Source organism: Macaca thibetana, chromosome 7 (genome assembly GCF_024542745.1).
Source record: "Macaca thibetana thibetana isolate TM-01 chromosome 7, ASM2454274v1, whole genome shotgun sequence".
Classification (NCBI taxonomy): domain Eukaryota; kingdom Metazoa; phylum Chordata; class Mammalia; order Primates; family Cercopithecidae; genus Macaca; species Macaca thibetana.
Genome location: NC_065584.1, coordinates 101,763,392 through 101,778,556, shown reverse-complemented (window position 1 = coordinate 101,778,556; position 15,165 = coordinate 101,763,392). Strand labels below are relative to the sequence as shown.

The 15,165-nt window shown below is 43.8% G+C and overlaps 1 protein-coding gene and 1 pseudogene across 1 annotated transcript in view; one reads left to right on the top strand and one right to left on the bottom strand.

Moving 5' to 3' along the window:
* The window catches only part of MFGE8 (milk fat globule EGF and factor V/VIII domain containing), a 174,892-nt gene that overhangs the window by 50,356 nt on the left and 109,371 nt on the right, over window positions 1-15,165 (bottom strand). The window lies entirely within an intron of this gene.
* On the top strand, window positions 9,727-13,312 carry LOC126959243 (non-histone chromosomal protein HMG-14-like; annotated as a pseudogene).

Genomic DNA, 15,165 nt, shown 5'->3' with positions numbered 1-15,165 from the left:
GGCTCGAGTTTTTCTTCTTTCCACCCTTCGATGAGAACGTGATCTTCAAGCTGATGCAGGTTTACCAGAAATTCTATGGGTGGTACATGTGATAAAAGACTTTTAGTTTTTGAGAGAAAGGAAAGTGGAAGATAAACCAAATATATAATTTTTAAGAAATTGACCTTTTGTTTTAAATGTGGGGACCTTGGCAGTGGACTTTGTATTCCTTAGTGCCTTTTTACTTAGAAATTTCCTTTAGCACCTATTTTTATTAGTTTTTAAACCAAAGAAAGCCAAATACCATTTTAGATTTAACAATGCTTCTTTTATGATTTTTATACCAGATAAGCTAAATTTTATCTTTATATTAGTGTGTTATTAACATTAAATCTAATTTTAATAAAATCTTGTAGACATGTTTATCTAATTTTTAATGTTTGACCATAAGGTAAGATTTTATAGACTCTTTTTAATCTTTTATAATTTTTGCTAAAGAGCAGGTTGGTGCTTTAAGAAAAACCTGTTATGCTTTTACTTTAATGTCCAGTTCGCAGAAAAACTGGATGATACTTCTTTAACTTTAGCTAATATGTTTACACACAGAATTTTCTTTACAATTAACATTTTAAAACTGCTTAAACCTTCAGAACAATATTTTTTTTTTTACTTTTTAATGTAGGTAAAAATTTACATTCTTATGCCTCCTTATAATCCTTTTACCAAAGTTATATATTACTTTTCTTATACACCTTACACATAAACTGTTTTTTTTTTTTCAATAGTTTTACATTCAGGAGGCCTAGTTACTTTTAAATTATACAACATTTTTTACATAAATTCTTTTTTATAACATTTTTTTCTTTCATGACTTTCACAAACAATTCTTCGACATGCCTCAACTTTCTGACTTATTACAAATATTTCTTTCTTTAAATAACCAGTTAATTTATTTCAAGACAAGAACTTACCATATAATACTCTTTTTATATAAATTCTTCCCCCTCTTTTTTTTCTTTTTTTTTTTTTTTTTTCCTTAGGATATTTCTGAACTGGTGAGGTGTGCTCACAATGAGGTTTCCTCTAAAAGTTTTTTTTTCTTTTAGTTTTTGTTGTTGTTGTTGTTGTTGTTAGCAAAGCAGTTACCACTACAGATTGAATGCATTTGGGCCATCCATGGGTTACTGGGTTAAGGATTTTTGATAGGAAGGCCTTAGTGCTTTCGGGATACACTCTTGTTTACATTGACATCAAAGTGGTATTGGAGTATTATAGGGTTACGGAGAATACCTTCAATTATCAATTATAGGTTTTAAATTTACCTTGGCTTTTAAAGGAATAGTGTACACTTTTTTTTTAACTACTTGTATATCTCTCTCTTTCTTTCTGTCTTTGACTTTGTCTTTGACTTTCCTTTTGCCTCTGTCTCTTCTTCTCTCTCTCTGCCTCTCTCTTTCTTTGTCTCTCTCTCTCTCTCTCCTTGACTCCCTCTTTGTCTGTCTCTTCCTCTCTTTGCCTCTTTTCCTCTCTGTCTCTTTCCTTTCTCTCTCTCTCTGCTGGTCTTTCCTTGCTCTGCCAGCTGCTTATGCTGCAGTTCTCTCAACCACTGTATGTTGGGGATGGGGGCTCTAAAACCAGCTGTAATCAAGTGTCTATGTATGGGAACTGGTCTGGGTTCCCTGGCTTACAGGTTACCTTGTGCCATATCTTTGAAACAAGAGACCTGTCCAGGCTTCCTTCTAATGGCCAACCTACCTCTAATGCTGGCCAGTCTATCTTACACAAAGTTTTAAGTTTTCCTAGTGTCAAAGGAGACTAGTGTAAAGGAGACTCTATAGTCTCATTTAAATTCTTTTTTGAAATTTTTCAACATAGTTCCTAGTAGGGTGGGCTTATTTGTGCCTGACCTATGCTTCTTCGAGACAAAACACCACACTCACACCACACACACACCACAAAACAAAGAACGGGTAAAAACGGCACACACACACTTTTGTAGTTTGCACCAAACCAAAATCAAAACCAAAATCAGAGTATCCAGAAATCCAAGCCAGGTCAAAACAAAAACCAAAGTATCAAGCAATCCAAGTCAAATCAAAAACAAAAACCAAAGTGCCAAATGGGTGATCAGGCCATGCTTCCATTCAAATGGAATAGGCAAGTTTCCAAGGCCAATCCTGTCAAGCAATTCAAACCAAGTCAAAACCAAAACAAAAGTGCTGATAAAGGCAGGCCGTGGGTGATCAGGCAACGCTTCCACTCAAATGGAGTGGGCAAGTTCCCAAGACTGGTCCGGTCAAGCAATTCAAACTAAGTCAAATACAAAACCAAAACCAAAGTGCCAATAAAGACATGCCATGGGTGATCAGGCCACGCTTCCACTCAAATGGAGTGGGCAAGTTTCAAAGACTAGTCTAACCAAGTTTTAGAGTCCAGACTCCAAGTGCCCATTCCCTCCTGGTGTTCAGCCACTGCGTTGATCCTCCACGGGGGCCTGCCACACACTGCTCTGGCGAGGCGTCCCACAGGGGCAAATGCCTACCTGGGAGCGCTCTCAGGATCCGCCTTGCTCAGGCTGGTCGGAGTCCTCCGCAAGGATGTTTCATAGGGCAGGCTTAAGTCGCCTAAGAAGCTGCCTCGACCATCTGCCAATCACCTCACTTCCCGGTCAGGGAACCAAGAAATGTAACAGGACGAGCCACAGACAAAACTCCTCAGACACCGAGTTAAAGAAGGAAGGGGTTTATTCGGCTGGGGGCATCAGCAAGACTCCTGTCTCAAGAGCCGAGCTCCCTGAGAGAGCAATTCCTGTCCCTTTTAAGGGCTCACAACTCTAAAGGGGTGTGCGTGAGAGGGTCGTGATCAATTGAGCAAGCAGGGTGTACGTGACTGGTGGCTACATGCACCGGTAATTAGATCGGAACAAAACAGGATAGGGATTTTCACAGTGCTTTTCTAAACAATGTCTGTAATCTATAGATAACAAAACCGATTAGGTCAGGGGTCGATCTTTAACTACCAGGCCCAGGGTGTGGCACCGGGCTGTCTGCTTGTGGATTTCATGTCTGCCTTTTAGTTTTTACTTTTTCTTTCTTTGGAGGCAGAAATTGGGCATAAGACAAAATGAGGGGTGGTCTCCTCCCTTATTCCCATCCTCTGCTGCATGAAGGATATAAATAGTTCCTAGCAGCCTAGGATTCCTTTAAGAAAACAGAGAAGCCGCCAGGTTTCTTTTTGGGAGAAACCTCTGTTTTTCCTTATGGAACCCCAAGAGTGTAAACAGACAAATTCCTCTCAGATCTGTAAACCAAAAGTATCTGAGACAGGTCTCAATCAGTTTAGAAGTTTATTTTGCCAAGATTAAGGTCAAGCCTGTGACACAGCCTCAGAGGTCTTGACAACATGTGCCCAAGGTCATAGGACTACAGCTTGATTTTACGCATTTCAGGAAGGCGTAAGATATTAATCAATACATATAAGATGTACATTGGTTCAGTCCAGATTCAGAGAGAGTAGATTGCAAATGTTTCTTATCAGATTTAGAAACTGTTCTTACCAGACTGTTCTATCAGTCTTAAGGTCTGTGTTGATGTTAATGCTGGTCAGCTGTGCCTGAATTTCAATGGGACGAAGGTATAATAGGGTATGTCTGACTCCTGGCTTCCCATCATGGGCTGAACTAGTTTTTCACTTTCACTTTGGAATTCCCTTGGCCAAGAGGAAGGATCATTCAGTTGGGTGAGGGGCTTGGAACTTTATTTTTGGCTTACAAATCTTCAAATGCTTGTTCTTGTATTATGTTACCTGATCTTTTTATTACCAAAATCGTTATTACCTTGTACAGGGGTTACTCTTGCATATTTAAGATAATAGGTGGTGTGGTTTAAACACTTACAGAAATGTCTTTGTAACAGTGCATTGTAAGCACATTACGTGGCCTAGTCCCATGATGTCATTCTGTTTTTGGAGAACTAGGATTCAGCGTGGGATCTGCCCAGAGCTTAAAAGATAGAGACTAAATTTAAAACAACCTATCTAAATAAAATTTGTCTCCTTATCAAATCCTATGATATATTTCTATCATTTTATGTTTGGCTTGGTATCCATTTTTAATCTCCTGCTAACACACCTAGACTTTGTCTGTACTTTGAGATGAATTTCACTATCTGATTTTCACTAAGAGTTGTTCCTTTGGTATGCACATTTAGAGCTATCTAGCTGACAATTGCCTAGGGAAATGAAACTGATTATCAAGAAATTAGAACTCTAAAATAGAAGACTAAAAAGGGGAATTTTATGAATCTATGAGCTTCTATCTGCATGTCTAATACGTCTGTGCATTTATGTGTCATGTATATGATGTTTCACTACCAAAAATATATAAAAGAGCTCTAATTAATTGACTTTAAAAAAAAAAAGCACTTAAATACTTTATCAGGGTCAGGCACAGTGGCTCACGCCTGTAAGATCCCAGCACTTTGGGAGGCTGAGGCAAGTGGATCACCTTAGGTCAGGAGTTCAAGATCAGCCTGACCAATATGGAGAAACCCTGTCTCTACTAAAAATGCAAAAAATTGGCCGGGTGTGGGGTCGTATGCCTGTAATCCCAGCTACTCGGGAGGCTGAGGTAGGGGAATTGCTTGAACCTGGGAGGCAGAGGTTGCAGGGAGCCTAGATTGTGCCATTGCACTCCAGCCTGGGCAACAAGGGCAAAACTCTATCTCAAAAAAAAATAATAAAAAAGTTTATTAGAAAAATAGGAACTTTAAGCCCAAATGCTTTTTCAAGTTCACGTGACTTAAGTAAATCCTTAATAAGCTGGTTTTAGTTGGTGAGATAAAATTAGAAATGTCTTCAGAATTCTTAACATACATGATTGTTTAGATTTATTGGTCAAGTGGTTTCATATTTATCTCTCCTAAATATTATGTCAGCCAGGCGTGCTGTCTCATGCCTGTAATCCCTGCACTTTGGGAGGCTGAGGTGGGCGGATCACCTGAGGTCAGGAGTTTGAGACCAGCCTGGCCAACATGGCCAAACCCCATCTCTACTAAAAATACAAAAATGTATTGGGAGTGGTGGCACGCACCTGTAATCCCAGCTACTTGGGAGGCTGAGGCAAGAGAATCACTTGAACCTGGGAGGTGGAGGTTGCAGTGAGCTGAGATCATACCATTGCACGCTAGCCTGGGTGACGAGAGTGAAACTCTCTCTCAAAAAAACCTAAAAATTTGGCATGAGGGTTACTATCTTCGTGTAAATTTATATAAATAAGGTATTTAATTAAATTGTTGGTTTGATGGAAACAGCTAAATCCCGAGTTATTGGCCAAAAAACAAAAGAAAAAAAACTTTATTTAACCTTAATGTTCTTACTTAGGTAAACACTTGAACTTCACAGGCTATAAAAATGGTTAACAAGGAAATAATACTAAATGATGACTATCACAGTCTTTTTCTCTTTTCTTTCTTTTCTTTTTTTTTTTTGTTTTTGTTTTTGTTTTTTGAAACATGGTTTCCCTCTGTTGCCCAGGCTGGGGTGCAGTGGCATGATCACAACTCATTGCAGCCTTGACCTTCCAAGCTCAAGCAATCCTCCCACCTCAGCCTCCCAAGTAGCTGGGACCACAGGCTCACACCACCATATTGGCTAATTTTTTTTTTTTTTTTTTTTTTGGAGTGGCTGGGTCTCATCGTGCTGCCCAGACTGGTCTTAAACTTCTTTTTTTTTTTTTTTTTTTTTTTTTTTTGAGACGGAGTCTCGCTCTGCTGCCCAGGCTGGAGTGCAGTGGCCGGATCTCAGCTCACTGCAGGCTCCGCCTCCCGGGTTCACGCAATTCTCCTGCCTCAGCCTCCCCAGTAGCTGGGACTACAGGCGCCCGCCACCTCGCCCGGCTAGTTTTTTTTTTTGTATTTTTTTAGTAGAGACGGGGTTTCACCGTGTCAGCCAGGATGGTCTCGATCTCCTGACCTCGTGATCCGCCCGCCTCGGCCTCCCAAAGTGCTGGGATTACAGGTTTGAGCCACCGCGCCCGGCCGGTCTTAAACTTCTAACTTCAAGCAATCCTCCTACCTCAGCCTCCCAAAGTGCTGAGATCCTCCTACTTCAACCTCCCAAAGTGCTCAGGCTCCCACAGTGAGCCGCTGTGCTCAGCCCCTATACTTTAAATAATCACTAGATTGCTAATAATACCTAATACAATGTAAGTGCTATATAAATACTTGTTATACTGTATTTTAAAATTTGTGTTATTTTTTATTGTTGTATTTTTTTTCACAAATATTTTCAATCCACAGCTGGTTGAATACAAGGATGTAGAACTTGTGGATACAAAGGGCCGACTGTAGTTGTAACTTGCACAAGCCCAGGTATATAAAAGGAGTTAAAATTTGTTTTGTTCCCATATCCTTTCTTGTTCCCCAAGACCATTAGTTCCCCAAGAGAAATTACAGTCTCTTCCTTCTCTGTGATCACAATGCCTGGCTTACAATAGGTGCTCAGTAAATGTTACAGAAGCATCATGTTCTCAAGCTCTTGCTGAACCTAGACCCAGCCTCCCTTTCAAAGAGGACTGTTCTGCCAGGTGCTTCACTCCATGTCCTACTTCTTTGCTCAAGTCCCTGGGGCCCTCGGACCTCCTGAATTTCCACCACTACTGCAGGGATCAGATCTTCCAATTCTCTAGTTTTCTTCCACTGATGAAACTGTTGGTTCCAGTCTTTAAGTCTGCTAGGAAAAGACAAAACAAACATACGAACAAAAAACTGGCAATAGACAGGTTAACAGGAAAAAAAGCATACACATTTATTTGTATGGGAGTGGGAAGCAGGGTGTAGGGGCAAAGGGAAAACTTACCCTTTGCCCTCTGAAGGTTTATTGAAAAATCACCTGACAAATGGTGAATGAATAGGAGAAAAGGTGCCCAAATTTATTTGATCCTAGTTTTATGTGGCATGAGAACCTTCAGAAAGAAGGTTCAAGGATATAGGAAAATTGTCCATTTTTATGCTCAGGTTCCACATGGTATGGACATTCAGAAACGTGATCGGTCAAAAGGGTATGATGCAGCGCTAATAGACTGAGCGGGGAAACCCAGCAAGCCTCTCTGCGTAATTCTTCTTAGCGCCTCTGTGCAGCATTCCTTCCTTCTGGGTATGGGGCAAGACCCTCTCTGGAACAGAGGTCTTATGATCTACAAGATAGGTCAGATAAGATAGATCAATTTCTTCCGGGCACAGTGGCTCACACCTGTAATCCCATCACTTTGAGAAGATGAGGCAGGCAGCTCACCTGAGGTCAGGAGTTTGAGACCAGCCTGACCAACATGGAGAAACCCCATCTCTACTAAAAATACAAAAAATTAGCCAGGCGTGGTGGTGCATGCCTGTAATCCCAGCTACTCGGGAGGCTGAGGCAGGAGAATCACTTGAACCATCTGAAAAAAAAAAAAAAAAGGCTGGGCATGGTGGCTCATGCCTGTAATCCCAGCACTTTGGGAAGCCAAGGTGGGCAGATCACAAGATCAGGAGTTCAAGACCAGCCTGGCCAAAATGGTGAAACCCCATCTCTACTAAAAATACAAAAATTAGCCAGGCACAGTGGTGGACACCTGTAGTCCCAGGTACTCGGGAGGCTGAGGCAGGAGAATCACTTGAACCCAAGAAGCAGAGGTTGCAGTGAGCTAAGATCATGCCGCTGCACTCCAGCCAGGGCAACAGAGAGAGATTCTATCTCAAAAAAAAAAAAAAAAAAAAAAAAAAAAAAGGTAAATTTCTTTATAGCCAGTTCTTACACAGAAAGGCTGGGGTGGCAGCAGAGTTAGTAATATTTTTGGGTTTTATGGCTGGCTTTGGAGAAAAGGGGTCTGGTTTTCATGACCTCCCTTGGGAAAGAGGGATTCTAGTTTCTATGGCTAGCCTCTAGAGAGAATGCGAGTCTAGAAACAGGAGATTAGAAGGTTAGAGAGAGCTGCCTCTGAGGCCTTGTTTTTGGGCTATTGTTTTATGACCCCCAACAGAGGCATCACAGAAAAGCAAAAAGCCAGTAACCCAATGAAGTTTTCTAATCATCACTGTTTAAGGAATGGGATATGTTTGAGAAATGCACCATTAGTCAATTTCATCATTGTGGGAACATCATAGAGTGCCCTTACACAAACCTGGATGGCATAGCCTACCACACACCTAGGCTATAGGTATAGCCTATTACTCCTAGGCTATAAACTTTACTGTATGTTACTGCACTGACTACTGTTGGCAGCTGTAACACAATGGTGACTATTTGTGTATCTAAACATGTCTAACCATAGAAAAGATAATATGTTACACTATGATATTACCAAGGCTAGGTGTCACTAGATGATAGAAATTTTTCAGCTCAGCCAGGCCTATGGCCTCACACCTGTGATCCCAGCACTTTGGGAGGCCAAGATGGGAGGATCACTTGAGGCCAGAAGTTCAATACCAGCTTGGGCAACATGGTGAGACCCCTGCCTCTACAAAAAAATTAAAAAATTAGCCCAGTATGATGGTGTGCACCTATAGTCCCAGCTACTCAGAGGCTGAGGCAGGAGGATTGGTTGAGCCAAGGAGGTCGAGGCTGCAGTGAGCCATGAATCAGCCCACTGCACTGCAACCTGGGCAAGAGTGAGACCCTGTCTCAAAAAAAGAAAAAAAAATTAGCTCCCTTTTTTTCTCATGGGGCCACCATTTTACATGTGGTCTGTCATTGACTGAAACATCCTTACCCATCTAGGGGAGAGGGGAGTGGGGTATGTAGGCCACCTACATACAGATGGTTATGAAAAAAAAAAAAACGGATGAGCCTTCAGAAGAATAGGTAATAGACTGTCTGGATGAAACGTCAACTTTAATCTCTCCTAGGTTTGAGTCCTGCGACATGTTAATCTTCCTGATAGATACAAATTTCTACGGAGGGTTTTCACGACAATTGGCTTCCTTCTGGAGAATCTACCTTTACTCAGATAAGGGAAATTCAGGAAAAGCCCCTCTGTGTATCCACTGTTTTCCCAGATGCCTTCAGTTTGAAGCAATCAGCATAACAATGTGGCATTTTAGGGGGTGATATCTCCTGTGTTCATTCAAAATATCAGCAACATGCTTGGCTGCTTAACCCCCTCATCACAATACTCAAGAAGGTATTGCGGATATTATTCCTTAACTGGAACAAAATCTTAGTCAATGAGCAATTTCATAGGGTGGTGCAAAACATTACTTTTTATTTTTCCCATATGGGCAGGCTTGGATAGAGATCCAGGCATCCCTTTTTCTCTCTGGTATTCCTCTCTTTCCCTTTTTTGTCCTCTCTGCCCTCCCTGCAAGCCTGGTACCACCCTGACAGCTGACATGTGTGGTCCTGGAGCCTCGTTCCTGGTTCCATCCTAGAGGAGTGGGCAGAGATGGGGACTTACCTACTCTAGGGGTCTTGGGTCTTTCAGATTCACCAAGGTGAGAATCTGCAGGCAGACAAACCTTTTTTCATGACCTCTCCTAACCTGACTTTGCCTCATTTTCATGCTAAAAATTTCTTTTCTACTAGGGTTGGAGGGGAAAGAACAAAAGTAGGGTGTCCTACAGAACACCAGACAGATCCCTCTAATTATTTATAAGCCTCAGTTGATTTATATTTGCAAAATGGCTCTGGAAATTTTCAAATGGTTTATTAAATTTTCCATCCTCCTACTGAGCATGTCCTATCTGGCAAGCCTGTGTTGGATGCCAGTGGAACATGAAGGTGACCAGGAGAAGCTCCAAGTCCCATGGGGAAACAAGCTCATCCAGGACTAACAAAGCGCAAATGCCCAGTGCCCATCTCAACAAAACCACAGTGGCTCTCAGAGACAGGTCAGACTGCTTGAATCACACACAGCACACTCTGAATGTCTCTCCATAAGGCCTTCTGACTGCAGATTTAATGCCTTTCAGCTACCAGGAATGTCAGCTGAACTCTCAAAACCCCACACCAGATAAAATTCTATTTTCTCCATGAAAAAGCATGTGGGTAGCCACTTGCTGCTTGAACTCCCTGAAGGATGTGTTTGGGAGGGAGGATCAGGAGGGTCTCCCAACACCCTCCCCCTTCTGAGTTAGCACCGAACCCTGTTTCCTGCATTCCTGGGGTGACAGTCCCCTATTTGCTTTCCAGTACCTCCCAGAGAACTCCTGCACGAGTGCTGTCCTGAACTTCCCCGCAGGGACCCACAGCCTTCTTCTTACCCTCTCTAAGTATTATGACCATTTTCCCCTATGCTGCGACTGGGGCTCAAAAGATGCTCCTCCAAATTGGAGGCCTCAAAAGCAACCTCAGAAGCAAAAGTTTCTCTCCGATCTTCTCCTGCCTCCTGTCTCTGGCCCCTAAGGCTAGCCACAACAACTAGAGTCTCTCTTCCCCAAGGCAGGCCTTCGAAACCAGAACCCCTTTTCCCCAAAGCCAGCCATCAAACCCCAAAATATTACTCTAACTTCCTCCCTTTTTCTGTGTAAAACATGGCTGTAAAGAAATCATCTGACCAGGCCAGGTGCAGTGGCTCATGCCTATAATCCCAGCACCTAGTGAGGTGGAGGCAGGTGGATTGTTTGAGCCCAGTAGTTCTAGATGAGCCTAGGCAACATGGCGAAACCTCCTCTCTACAGAAAATTTAAAACTTAGCCAGGTGCAGTAGCGCATGCTCTGTGGTCCCAGCCACTGGGGATGCTGGGGCAGAAGGATCAGCTGAGTCTGGGAGGTCAAAGCTGCAGTGAGCCAGGATCACATCACTGCACTCCAGCGTGGGCAACAGAATGACCCTGTCTTAAGAAAAAAAAAAAGAAAGAAAGAAAAAGAAATTATCTAACCTACTTTGTTTGATAGTAGGTCACAAGATCCCCGTTCCACAGAGAGTCTTGCCCCATACCCAGAAGGCAAGAATGCTCCACAGAGAGGCCAAGAAAAAAATATACAGACAGGCCTTGCTGTATTTCCCCACTAGGCCTATTAACATTAGAGTTTTGTCCAATCACAGTTCTACATGACCACTCATACTTTTCTGAACCTAAGCATAAAAATGGACAGCTTCCTCTGTATCTTCGGGGTCTTCATTCTGAAGTTTCCTCCATCACATAAAATTGTGATCAAATAGGTTTGTATGCTTTTTGGCCTGTTAGTCTGCGTTTTGTCAGTGATTCTCAGTGAACCTTCAGATAGCAAAAAGAACGTTTTTCTCTTGGCCCCTGCACCTCTAGGAAAGACTGCAGGCTGCAATCGCATCCACAAGGCTGCCATCTGCAGCTGCTTCAAGTGGGCTGTGACCTGTGTCAGGCCACTCCATTCTCAGGGTACTGGACCTACATCCCAAACACTGAAGTCTCTCCTTGCCATCCCTCACAGGACAGGCCCATGCTGAAGATGCCCTGGGCCATGTCCCCCCGGTACCACATTTGGGGGCCCACGTCCCAGAGTCAGAGGCATTTGAACCGGAGCAACTCCATCTTGAATAGGAGCTGGGTACAATGAGGCTGAAACCTAGTGGGCTGCATTCCAGACAGTTAAGCTTCCTAAGTTACAGGATGAGACAGGAGATTGGTACAAGATACAGGTCATAAAGATCTCGCTGATAAAACAGTTTGCAGTAAAGAAACCGGCCAAAATCCACCAAAACCAAGATAGCCACAAGCATGACCTCTGGTCATCCTCATGTCTACACTCCCCCCAGTGCCACGACACTTTACAAATGCCATGGCAGCGTCAGGAAGTTACCCTATATGGTCTAAAAAGGGGAGACATGAGTAGTCCACCCCTTGTTTAGCATATATAATCAAGAAATAACCATAAAAATGGGCAACCAGTAGCCCTTGGGGCTGCTCTGCCTCTGGAGTAGCCCTTATTTATTCCTTCACTTCTTTATAAACTTCCTTTCACTTTAGTCTATGGATCCGCCCTGAATCCGCCCTGAATTCTTTCTTGGGAGAGATCCAGGAACTCTCTCTTGGGGTTTGTATCAGGACCCCTTTCCGGTAACACCTGGGTTGAGTGTGGACCCCAGCCAACGCAAAGCTCTCTCCTCTCCCCACCTGCCACCAACAGGCCCCTCTATTTTTGCTTTTCCGGCAAAGCTTCTCCCAGCAGAGGCTCAGCTTCAGCCTGCTGCTCTCCCGGCTTCATCATGTAGCAGGACGGGCCGCAGACAAGAACCCGTCAGACACCGAGTTGTAGAAAAGGAAAGGGCTTTATTCAGCTGGGAGCATCAGCAGACTCACGTCTCCAAAACCTGAGTTCCCTGAGTGAGCAATTCCCATCCCTTTTAAGGGCTCACAACTCTAAGGGGGTCCACGTGAAAGGGTTGTGGTCGATTGAACAAGCAGCGGGTAAGTGGCTGGGGGCTGCATGCACCGATAATCAGAATGGAACAGGATAGGATTTTCACAATGCTTGTCCATACAATGTCTGGAATCTGTAGATAACACAAGCAGTTAGGTCGGGGGCTGATTTTTTTTTTTATTTTTATTTTTTGAGATGGAGTTTCACTCTTGTTGCCCAGGCTGGAGTGCAATAGTGCAATCTCGGCTCACCGCAACCTCCGCCTCCAGGGTTCAAGCAATTCTCCTGCTTCAGCCTCCCGAGTAGCTGGGATTACAGGCATGTGCTACCACCCCAGCTAATTTCGTATTTTTAGTAGAGACGGGGTGTCTCCATGTTGGTCAGGCTGGTCTTGAACCCCTGACCTCATGATCTGCAAGCCTTGGCCTCCCAAAGTGCTGAGATTACAGGCATGAGCCACTGTGCTCGGCCAAGTCAGGGGTTGATTTTTAACTACGAGGCCCAATGCGTGGTGCTGGGCTATCTGCCTGTGGATTCCATTTCTCCCTTTTAGTTTTTACTTCTTCTTTCTTTGGAGGCAGAAATTGGGCATAAGACAATATGAGGGGTGGTCTCCTCCCTTAATCAGGGCACTCTTGCCTTCATCAAATCTTTTTATTGTGAGCAGCAAGGCAGCCCAGCTCCTCCACAGCCAGCAGCACTGGGCACGCACCCTCCCCACTGCCAAAGAGGAAGAGGAAGTTCTGCTCCACAGACGCAGCTTCCAAGGAAGAGCCCAGGAGGAGGTTGTCAGCTAACCTGCTCCTGCAACAGTGGAAACGAAGCTGAAAAAGGCAGCAGAGAAGGATAAATCTTCGGACAAAAAAGTGCAAACAAAAGGGGAAAGGGGAGCAAAGGGAAAACAGGCCTAAGTGGCTAACTAGGAAACTAAAGAAGATTTACCTGCAGAAAATGGAGAAACTAAAATGATTTCTCTCCAGCTGATGAAGCTGGAGAGAAAGAAGCCAAGTCTGATTAAATCACATACCATGTTTTATCAGTGGTCCCCATCTCCCTTTTTGTACCATCGAGATAAATATTTTCATCAACTATTTCGTAAATGCAAGTTTACAAAATAATAGTGGTTTTTTTCTGAGACAGGGTCTGGCTCTGATGCCCAGACTGGAGTGCAGTGGCGCCATTTCAGCTCACTGCACTCTGCCTCCCAGGCCCAAGCTATCCTCCCACCTCAGCCTCCTGGGTAGCTGGGACCACAGGTGCATGCCACAATGCCTGGCTACTTTTTTGTATTTTTTGTAGAGACAGAGTCTCACTTTGTTGCCCAGGCTGGTCTCAAACTCCTGAGCTCAAGAGATATGCCTGCCTTGACATCTCAAAGTACTGGGATTACAGGTGTAAGCCACCATGGCCGGCCTAGAAACATTTTTTTTTTTTTTTTTTGTGAGCAACATGGCTGTTTATTTCACCTGGGTGCAGGCGGGCTCAGTCCAAAAAGAGAGTCAGCCAAGGGATATAAGGGTGGGGCTGTTTTATAGGATTTGGGTAGGTAAAGGAAAATTACAGTCAAAGGGGGATTGTTCTCTGGTGGGCAGGAATGGGGGGTCACAAGGTGCTCAGTGGGGGAGCTTTTTGAACCAGGAAAAGGAATTTCACAAGATAATATCATCGCTTTAGGCAAGGACCGGCCATTTTCACTTCTTTTGTGGTGGAATGTTATCGGTTAAGGCGAGGCAGGGCATTTGCACTTCTTTTGTGATTCTTCAGTTACTTCAGGCCATCTGGGTGTATACGTGCAAGTCACAGGGGATGTGATGGCTTGGCTTGGGCTCAGAGGCCTGACATTCCTGCCTGATTTAAAATTAATGAGATGGGCCGGGCGCGGTGGCTCAAGCCTGTAATCCCAGCACTCTGGGAGGCCGAGATGGGCGGATCACGAGGTCAGGAGATCGAGACCATCCTGGCTAACAAAATGAAACCCCGTCTCTACTAAAAATACAAAAAAATTAGCCGGGCGTGGTGGCGGCGCCTGTAGTCCCAGCTACTCGGGAGGCTGAGGCAGGAGAATGGCGGGAACCCGGGAGGCGGAGCTTGCAGTGAGCCGAGATCGCGCCACTGCACTCCAGCCTGGGCGACAGAGCGAGACTCCGCCTCAAAAAAATAAAATAAAATAAAATAAAATTGATGAGATGTTCCTTGGGCTGGTTGGTCTGAGGACCAGAGGTCATAGGTGGATCTTTCTCACAGAGCAAAGAGCAGGAGGACAGGGGATTGATCTCCCAAGGGAGGTCCCCTGATCCGAGTCACGGCACCAAAATGTCATGCCATCGATGTGAAGAGACCACCAAACAGACTTTGTGTGAGCAACATGGCTGTTTATTTCACCTGGGTGCAGGCGGGCTGAGTCCGAAAAGAGAGTTAGCCAGAAACATTTTTAAGAAGGAGGGAATCACACCTAATCCCATTTTTTAAGTGTAAATGCTTTTTTTAAAAGGTGAAACCATTCGCTGCTTGTTTATTTTTTGGTACAACCAGAAAATAGAGTGGGCTATTGGATTATGGGAGGCTTTGACTGTCTTGGGTGTCAGCTTAACATTCCATAGACAGAGGGGTTAGTTTTTATATCCTATAATACAAAGCATACTAAATGGCAATATGGAGTCACAGTCCTGCATTTAATGTCCTGAGCATTTAAAATTACTTCTATTCCCACGTTGTTGTTAATTCTTTTTTTTTTTTTTTTTTTTTGAGATGGAGTCTCCCTCTGTCACTCAGGCTGGAGTGTAATGGCATGATTTCGGCTCACTGCAACCTCCACCTCCTGGGTTCAAGCAATTCTCCTGCCTCAGCTTCCCAAGTAACTGGGATTACAGG